Source organism: Hippocampus zosterae, chromosome 3 (genome assembly GCF_025434085.1).
Source record: "Hippocampus zosterae strain Florida chromosome 3, ASM2543408v3, whole genome shotgun sequence".
Lineage (NCBI taxonomy): Eukaryota > Metazoa > Chordata > Actinopteri > Syngnathiformes > Syngnathidae > Hippocampus > Hippocampus zosterae.
The window spans coordinates 26,955,330-26,965,359 of record NC_067453.1 but is presented as its reverse complement, the minus strand read 5'-3'; the positions used below and the strand labels follow the sequence as shown (position 1 = coordinate 26,965,359).

Genomic DNA, 10,030 nt, shown 5'->3' with positions numbered 1-10,030 from the left:
AAAAACTGATAGAATTACGCATTAACAGAATTTGGGGAGGAACGTTTTGTGTGTGTGTGTGGGGGGGGGGGGGGGGGGGTGAGCTGTTTCTCTGTTCCAGACCATCAAAATCATGTACCGGTAATTGCCACTAAATGTGATTGATTGACACACTCCAGCAGCACTTTTCTTTTTTACCTGATTTGCACGAGAACTCTCCAGAAAGCAGCAACAATACAAAAAGTGCACATAAAAAAAAATTATCCACATGCACCCTTGACTCTCATCTCAACTTTGGTTTTTACATATTTAATATTGTTTTTCACTCTGAGGAGCATGTTTATTCCCTACAGCATCTTGCACTGCTCTTGCGTAACCTTACAACCTTTTTTTTTTTTTGTTCTTCAAAGTAGTAGTTATTCGATCAATATAGCAACTAAACATTCAATTGTAGTTGATTTATTTGATTGAGGGAGACGCGTTTGAGTGTGGTAATCAGGAAAAAGGGCAACATACCTTGTACAGCGGGCTGTCCAAGCATTGATAACAATCAAGGGAGCATATTGGTTTCCGCAAATCGCTCGCTTCTTTTCAGTGTAACTGGTTTACCTTCGGGCAAAGTCAACACCAGATACGACATCTCTTTGGAGACGTACAGTATCGTATACACGTACATAATGCAATTGCTTGTTTGGCCTTGGCGAAGGTGTCTGGTCTCTTGTTGGGAATGCTGTACGAACACATGTTCTTGTATTTTATGCTCAGGTACAAGGTAGTCAGGTTGTCATCTGCGCAATAGTTGGCTGTGAGTAAAGAAGGAACAGAAGAAAGTCAATGCATTGAGGCAAACGGTACGCCGCCAACGTTTGACACAACAGCATCGGGACAATCGACAAAGGTTATTTGTCATTCGATGAGGAGGCTTTCATGAGGAGTTCATTAACTTTGATCTTTTCACTGTGGTTGGCGATATATATATTTATACCGGTTATATTTAAAAATTATATATATATATATATATATACATTCATTCATTCATCTTCCGAGCCGCTTGTTCCTCACTAGGGTCGCGGGGGGTGCTGGAGCCTATCCCAGCCGTCTTCGGGCAGTAGGCGGGGGACACCCTGAATCGGTTGCCAGCCAATCGCAGGGCACACAGAAACGAACAACCATTCGCACTCACACTCACACCTAGGGACAATTTAGAGTGTTCAATCAGCCTGCCACCCATGTTTTTGGAATGTGGGAGGAAACCGGAGCACCCGGAGAAAACCCACGCAGGCCCGGGGAGAACATGCAAACTCCACACAGGGAGGCCGGAGCTGGAATCGAACCCGCTACCTCTGCACTGTGAAGCCGACGTGCTAACCACTGGACTACCGGGCCGCCCTATATATATATAGTATATATATATATATATATATATATATATATATATATATATATATATATATATATATATATATATATATAATTTTTAAATATACCCGGTATATAAAAAAAATTAAGGGAACACTTTACATTGTGCTGTTTGAGTATTCCCTTTATTTTTTGGAGCAGCACATATCGCTATCCACGGCGCTAGTGAACCAATGAAATGGAACCTCGTTTGCTGCTTCATTGATCAAAACTGGCGTGAGATCCCAAACGAGCAGGCTGGCCAGGCTTTCGCATGCCTCCGCACACGCTTTGCGATGTGATGCAAAGGTAAACAGAGTCGATCCTCCCGTTGATTTTTTTTTTTTGAGGACAGAAACTGCACGTGAACAAGGCAAGAACAGGAGGGGGACTTTTTAAAGCGACCCGAGCCAAAATTGTCAAACGCAAAGTTATGACAGCCAGTAGAGTTGGGCAGATTGATATTGAAATAGGAGTAAGATACTGGCGTCCATTCCCACAGCAAAGCTGAAAATACTATTTTGTCGAAAAACAGTAATTTTTAATTTTGGATTACTGTATTTTAACAGCAGCGGTGTCTTCCATTAGCATTATTTTTGTTTTACTGTTTGCTGATTGGGACCTGAATATAACACAGTAGTTCCTGCTTCATGTGTTTCATCCATCCATTCATTATCGAAACCGCTTTATCCTCACGATGGTCGTGGGCGGGCTGAAGCTGTCTTTAGGCAGTAGGCGGGATGCACTATGAACCGGTTGCCAGTCAATCGCACACATAGGCACACATAGACGAACAACCACAATCACCCCTCGGGGCAATTTAGAGTGTTCAATCAGCCTGCCGTGCATGTTTTTGGAATGTGGGAGGAAACCGGAATGCCGGGAGAAAACCCACGCAGGCCCAGGGAGAACATGCAAACTCCACACAGGGTGGCCGGGGCCCGGAATCAAACCCGTGACCTCTGCACCCGATGCTGGCGTATTGATACTGTTCCGCATGGGGCTCGTGGTTTGATGTTTAGCTGGTTTGATCCCCTCGAAAGGGTGTGCTTACAAACACCTTTGCATGTTTTGTGTGAGTGTGTGTGTGTGTGTGTGTGTGTGTCTGCTCCCCCAGGAGGGAAGATATCGAGGAGACACGGCTAATAAATATCCACAGCACACTCTAGCTCTGCTGTGTGAATTGTTCTAGAACAGGCGTGTCCAAAGTCCGGCCCGCGGGCCAAATCCGGCCCGCGGTCGAATTTCATCCGGCCCTCGGCCCCCGTCATAAAATCAGTGCCGTCTGGCCCGCAGGTTGGGCGCAATGGAACACGTGTTGCATTGACTGAGGTCTCGTAGACTGGTGAGTGATGTTTCATAGAGTACTGCTTCCCTCTACTGGCTAAGTGAGTAATAGCATTCACTAAATGAGTAATAGCATTTAGACACTAGAGGGCATCACTCACGAGTTAACAAGACATCACTCCGTGTTTATATTGACTGATATGTCATATTTCAAATCATCCTTGCAGTTGTGGATATGTGTATTGCTTGTTCATTTCCCTGTTGTTCGAGTCAAAGGTTTTGTGACTATTGAAAAGTCATTTTATGTTTCAAATCAATCAATTTGCACTCAGGAGACTTCCGTTTAAGAAAAAGTCAAGTGAATAAGCAGTTGCATGTGATATACCTGTTTCAAATGAACCAAAAGAAATTCTTAAGATTGTTGAAATTAAAATAAAAATGGAAATGTGAAACAGACTGGCTTACTAAAATTTGCTGAACAATATTGTTGTTCAATGTAAAGAATGTCAGCCAAGGTCGGCCCCCCGACATTTTACCACATAAAATCTGGCCCCCTTGGCAAAAAGTTTGGACACCCCTGTTCTAGAATCTAGATGCAACCTGTACGTTGTGTGCGTGAGTGCGTGTCTGCACGCGTGCATGTGTGCGGTGTGTGCGTGCGTGCGTGCGTGTGAGTGCGTCCGCGCGTGCGTGCGCGTGAGTGTGTCCGCGCGTGCGTGTGTGCGTCCGCGCGCGCGTGTGTGTGTGCGTGTGTGTGCATGTGTGCGTGCGTGTGTTCAGTTTGATCAAGCTCCAAGTTGCCAGCACATTTATCATGATTTAAAACACTGATGGTGACCTGAAAAACGGCCAAAATTAAAGACCATGGCCTGAAAGAAAGTTTTACCAACTTTTACCAATACTAACGACCATGAATTTAAAATAAAAGCATCTATCTATCTATCTATCTATCTATCTATCTATCTATCTATCTATCTATCTATCTATCTATCTATCTATCTATCTATCTATCTATCTAGCTAGCTAGCTGGCTAGCTAGAAATTAACTAGCTAACTATTAAGCTAGCCAGCTTTGTAGCTAGCCAGCTTTCTGTCTGTCTGTCTGCTTCTCTCACCCTCCTTCAGAACTAATCTGAGTCTCGACTAATCTAATTATCTATCTGGAGCTAACTAGTTATCAGACTATTAAGATAGCTAGCTAGCTAGCTAGCTTTCTGTCTGTCTGTCTGTCTCTCTGTCTGTTTGTCTGCCTCTCTCAGCCTCCTTCAGAACTAATCTGAGTCTCTGCTAATCGATGAAGAGTTTGTCACAACACTTTTATCTAAACAATACAAAAAAAAAACATGACACCACAAACAAACCCCGAAGGAAATTCTGTTCCAATTTGACAAGAACAAATGGGTACAGCTGTGCACACATTTGGTCTAAATAACCCGAACGTAACAAATACTGAACATCTTGACAAGGTTGAACCCCGAGAGCGCATTCAGTAATATGCCATTAAAATATTTTGTCAATTTCACTGCGGTTTTAAAAAGTCCAGCGTGGCTGCCGTTTCTTGAAAAAGGGCTGCCTTTTATAAAGACGTCATCTGTGTTAACTACTTGCACCACAACTTGGCATGTGGATGTGTGGGGCAGTTGAAATGTCGAAAGTTCAGATAGCACTGTGTGCAATGTGTTGAAAAGGAAGAATTCATTAACTTCGGTGAAAGAAATGTTTTTCACCATGACACCGAGAACTGCAGAGGCTTGCGTCTGACTCTGACCCCAATGTGCTCGATCGCTAAAAGAGGCTCATTCCACAAGGCGGACCGGATGTCAGATTTATCCCAAGCGCAGCCGCATTTTGAACCCAATCATGCAGAATTGATGGAAGTGAAGCAACGGCAGTGTAAGCGGTACAGCGAAGACACATACCGGTATTTGCATCTTTTTCTTTTGGATCGAGAGTACTTTCAGTTATTTGCAAAAAATAATTCATTCATTCATCTTCGAACCGCTTGATCCTCACTAGGGTCGCGGGGGGTGCTGGAGCCTATCCCAGCTGTCTTCGGGCAGTAGGTGGGGGACACTCCGAATTGGTTGCCAGCCAATAGCAGGGCACACAGAGATGAACAACCATCCACGATCACACTCACACCTAGGGACAATTTAGAGTGTTCAATCAGCCTGTCATGCATGTTTTTGGAATGTGGGTGGAAACCGGAGCACCCGTAGAAAACCCACGCAGGCCCGGGGAGAAAATGCAAACTCCACACAGGGAGGCCGGAGCTGGAATCGAACCCGGTACCTCTGCACTGTGAAGCCGACGTGCTAACCACTGGACTATCGGGCCGCCCGCAAAAAATAATAATAATAATTATTATTATTATATGTTTTTGTGCTCTGGTCTACAGCAAATCTTGTTGGTGGGTTTTATTTTTTTCCATCTGCGTTTGAGATATTCCGTTTTGTCCTAAAGTGGAAGTTGTCCAGATGATTTTTTTTGTTGTTGTTGTTGATGTATTTATTTTGCTTTGGCATTTCTGTTACTGGTCACAGGTCACGGGCCATAATGTTCACTTTTTAAAACTCGATTGTTTCGTCTCGCTGTGAGCGTGAATATTAATATCAAGGAACAAGATGGCGGCTGCTTCGCGGCGGCAGATGGCGCGCTTTGCTTCAGTCCAAGTCTCAGCTGCTGTCTCACAATTCGCAGTTGTCAGATGAGGAGGAAAAGAACACACCTTCTGTCTCTCACTCTCGCCGCATTGTGACTTTCTTTGCGGATTCGTCGCCTTCTTCTTCTTCTTCTTCTCCTCCTCCACGTGGCAGCTGGCAGTCACATGGCGAAAGACCCCAGCGTCCTTTTTTGTCGGTTTTCCAGCCGTCCTTTTCCAAAGCTAAGAAGCCTAACCCAGCCGACTCGGGAAGAGCCGTCGGTCAATCGCTGGGCGGATGAGTTTAAGAGGCTCGAGTATGCATCCAAAAAGAAGCGCGTCTTGAGCGTGATGTCATTAAAGCGGCATTGGCAATCTATCATTGGCTGATGGTTGCTATAGAAACGCATTCCCTCAGTCGCTGTGGCTGCTGACAGCATCTTACATTTAGTCGCCGCCGTGCACAATATCGCAAGATATTGATATTGATATGTTATTTTCACGGGCGGCCCGGTAGTCCCGTGGTTAGCACGTTGGCTTCACAGTGCAGAGGTACCGGGTTCGATTCCAGCTCCGGCCTCCCTGTGTGGAGTTTGCATGTTCTCCCCGGACCTGCGTGGGTTTTCTCCGGGTGCTCCGGTTTCCTCCCACATTCCAAAAATATGCGTGGCAGGCTGATTGGACGCTCTAAATTGTCCCTAGGTGTGAGTGTGAGCGTAGAGGGTTGTTCGTCTCTGTGTGCCCTGCGATTGGTTGGCAACCGATTCAGGGTGTCCTCTGCCTCCTGTTCGAAGACAGCTGGGATAGGCTCCAGCACCCCCCGTGACCCTAGTGAGGATCAAGCGGTTAGGAAGATGAATGAATGTTATTTTCACAATTAATTTGGTGCATCTTGAAATCGCTAAACTATCAATACATCGTCCGGACTTTTTTGTGCCTTTTTTCACATTTACTCTACTTTTGTCACTGAAACTCAAAGGGACGCAACAACTCCTGTGGACAGGATTATTTTACTCAATAAAAAGCAACGATATCGATTGGTCGATCTTTCAAACGAGATACGCTTGCAAAATAACCCGAGCGCGGCGACCGCCGACTTCATCTGCGGTCCCGTCGACGCCATGGGAACGGCTAATCAAGTTTTGGCGAGAGATTGTCTCGGAACGGCGGCTGGCTGCCTGGTAATTGGGAATGAGCGAGTGCCTGTCGCATGCGGGATCTCGCTCAGGTGAGGCAGCGGAGACAGAAGATGAGAGAGGCATGCTAGACAGCTTTGTGTGTGCGAGTGCATGCGCGTGCATCAGTCCAGTCAACTTGTCAAGGGCGGGGGCTGCTCCCCGGGAGACGTTTCCACCCCCAGAGAGCTATCCTGTATCGATGGCGATCGGTGTCTGCGTGTCTCCAGAGACATCTGCTCCTGGCACCTCTTGTCAAGCAAAGCACACCCGCACATCATCACACCCACACGCTGCACACTGATTGAATTCTGAAGATTTCGTCAAACTGCACCTGCTATTATAATTGTTTTTTTAATTGCTTGAACACAAAGCCTGAGGTCAGCCCACCGACATCACGTAAAAAAAAAAAAAACTGTGATTTTTGCCACATACACACAGTGTAGTGTATAAACTGCATCCATGAGTGCAAATAATAATTATTTTGTCTTTAATGGCTCTCCTTTTTTTTTGTTTTATTAAATTGTTTGTGGGCGGCCCGGTAGTCCAGTGGTTAGCACGTCGGCTTCACAGTGCAGAGGTACCGGGTTCGATTCCAGCTCCGGCCTCCCTGTGTGGAGTTTGCATGTTCTCCCCGGGCCTGCGTGGGTTTTCTCCGGGTGCTCCGGTTTCCTCCCACATTCCAAAAACATGCGTGGCAGGCTGATTGGACGCTCTAAATTGTCCCTAGGTGAGAGTGTGAATGGTTGTTCGTCTATGTGTGCCCTGCGATTGGCTGGCAACCGATTCAGGGTGTCCCCCGCCTACTGCCCGAAGACAGCTGGGATAGGCTCCAGCACCCCCCGCTACCCTAGTGAGGATCAAGCGGTACGGAAGATGAATGAATAAATTGTTTGTTTGTTTGTTTTACTGCTGATGACACAGCGGCAAACTTGGTTGTGGTGGAGGCTGGGGGGTGGGCGTGGGGGGTCCAGGAAAAGATGAGCGCCAACATCCGGACACTCTCGCCGCTTCCTTTTCTGGCACAGCAGCTGACCGGTCTTTAGTGCGGAACAAAAAGATCTTGATCTGATGGGACTGAGGGTCCTTTGACATTTCGCATCCTCTTATCCCGCTCCACTTTGTGTGTGTGTGCATGTGGGTGAATGACAAACAGTGTCTCAAAATACTGGACTGATGTGTCACCGAGTCGGGTAACCATGGCAACAGCATCCTAATCAAACCAGGTTTCATCGGCCTCCCTTCTTTTTGGTCCTGAATTTGAAACTCTGACATTATTTTTGGGGCAGATTACTTCCTAAATGTAGGATTAGTAGTTGGTGTGCGTTTGTGGTCTTTTTCTTTCTTTTTAATTTTTTTTTAATAGTTCTCTTACATTGTTACTGACCGAGTTGTATTGTGTCGCACAGAGATGGGCATTACCTCCAAAGGACGGAACGGTCCATCCGTCTGTCCCAGATGGATGGCCATTTTTGGGACGGAGCACCAAAGATTGATTTTTTTTTTTTTTTTTTAATTTAAAGGACAGACTAAGCAAGAACAGAAGCGGGTTTTTATAGCAACACTGCCACTTGGCGGACAGTCAGAACATAAAGTACCTACAGACACTCATTTCACGATCAATCCAGCCAGTTAAGAAAGCCGGCTGCGTTGTACGGTCCCTAAAATCCCAAATACGTGGGTGATCATTCTAATATTTTCAGAGATTGATGTGAACACAAAGTTAAGATGTCGACATGAAATTCCGGTGATCATCGATGGCAGATTTGGCACATTGGGCGACGTTTAGATTCCTATGTTACGAGTTTAGACTGTTGCATCGCCGTACGGCAAGTGAGAAAGGACGTGTTGGATTCGTGTCGGCAACTCAAAAGGTGTGCGCTCGGCGGGTGGGCAGTGGCGGGGGCTCCACCGAATGACAGAAGCATCTCTTTACCTCTCCATCCCACTCGACTCTCACTCCAGTCCTCCTCCAGAGGTCACTTCTGCCGGCCGGCGTCATCGAACGGGCCTTCCGTTTTTTAATCGACTCGCTGCGACACACAGTCGAGACGGAGGGAGCGGTCCACTTTCGGGCCGGTCGATACGCACCCGCGCGGAGCCTTTCCAATACCGACTGGCCTCGGCAGATTCAACAATGAGCGGCCGGCAGGTGGGTCGAGTAAACAAATGGCTTTGCTGGGGGGTAAAAATGATCCTCTCCATATTTTCTGCTCAGCCCCGTGGAGATTCATGACTTCATTATAAATAGAAAAAAAAATAGGCCACACTTTGCTTGAGGTCATCCAGAGGTGATTTGACAAGATTTACATTGTTGAGTTCACGACGGGGCAGCACCCAGTTGTTGGCACATCCACCTTGGCAGTTGTCGGATTCAAATCTTTGCCGCTGAGTGAGGCAAGGGCGATCATCGTTTCGGATTTTTTTCACATCACGGTTAGATTGCATTTCCTTTTGCCTTTTTGTTTTTTTAAACCACACTTAGATTGAACTCGTTTTTACGACCGGTTTGTTGGTTCTTATTAGTTTTTAATTTTTTGAGAATGCCTCATTTCAATTTAGTTTTTATTAGTTTTAGTGTTAGTTTTAGTTTTTTTTAAAATATGGAGTATGGAGTATCGAGTGCAAGACAGAAGTACTTTTTTTTTATGTCACCAAGTATTGTGTCATACAGAAAAGCTAATTCTAATTCTCATACATGTAAAATAAAATCAGAGAGGATGGACATTTCCGTGACAATTACAGCTGCTTTTAATCCATCCATCCATTTTCTGATCTGCTTTATCCCAGCCCTCTTCGGGCAGTCGGCAGGGGACACCCTGAACTGGTTGCCAGCCAATCGCAGGGCACACAGAGACGGTTGCTTTTAATTATTTTTATAAATATAAGACGTCATTTCAGTTCAGTTCGAAAAGCAGTTTTGTTTTCATTTGATTTCCTTGACAAAAATGTTGATTCACGCAGACAAGAAAATCCAAAGTCGGGAATCCAACGTCCGCATTGAGTTCTAATTTCATTTTTTAAAGTCTCATCCAAAGATTGCAAACACATCTTCCTTTTTTTATTTTTCTTTTTTGGTATCTTGTTCCCCCTGAGCTGACAGCTGCTCCCTTTTGACATATTTGAATGACGTTAACCTGCGCAAAGACACCCAGGAGACAGGACATGTCAGGTCAAGACCTGAAATGCATCCAGAACATTGGCGTGAGGATGCAGCCACAGGTTAATGGGATTTGAAAATGTACTCTCTTAGCAGCGTGTGTTCGTTTTTTTCAGTTTTTTTTTCCACAAGGGTAAACACAGGAGTGAGTCATGCACATTTGTGATGCAGATTTCATTTGGAGGCTTTCTAGCGGAAAGCCGCAATAACCTCAACATGCCGCACGTGATAAATAATGCACACACCCACTTGGGCACACACACACACACACACACGAGGTACTCATACGTTGAATGTGTTGCAAGCAAACATCAGTCTTCCTGAGATGAAGACAAAAAAAAGGGATGATGATGATGAGGACGATGATGTATCAATAAGAAGCATCGACTG

At 45.5% G+C, this 10,030-nt stretch overlaps 1 long non-coding RNA gene across 1 annotated transcript; it reads right to left on the bottom strand.

The window, feature by feature from the left end:
* Positions 1 to 422: 422 nt before the first annotated feature.
* Positions 423 to 5,652, bottom strand: LOC127598389 (uncharacterized). The gene is made up of 2 exons (XR_007961906.1): positions 5,393 to 5,652; positions 423 to 782 (listed from the first exon to the last, which is right to left on the bottom strand). It is a non-coding gene; the product is annotated as an uncharacterized LOC127598389 (long non-coding RNA).
* Between the last annotated feature and the right edge of the window lie 4,378 nt (positions 5,653 to 10,030).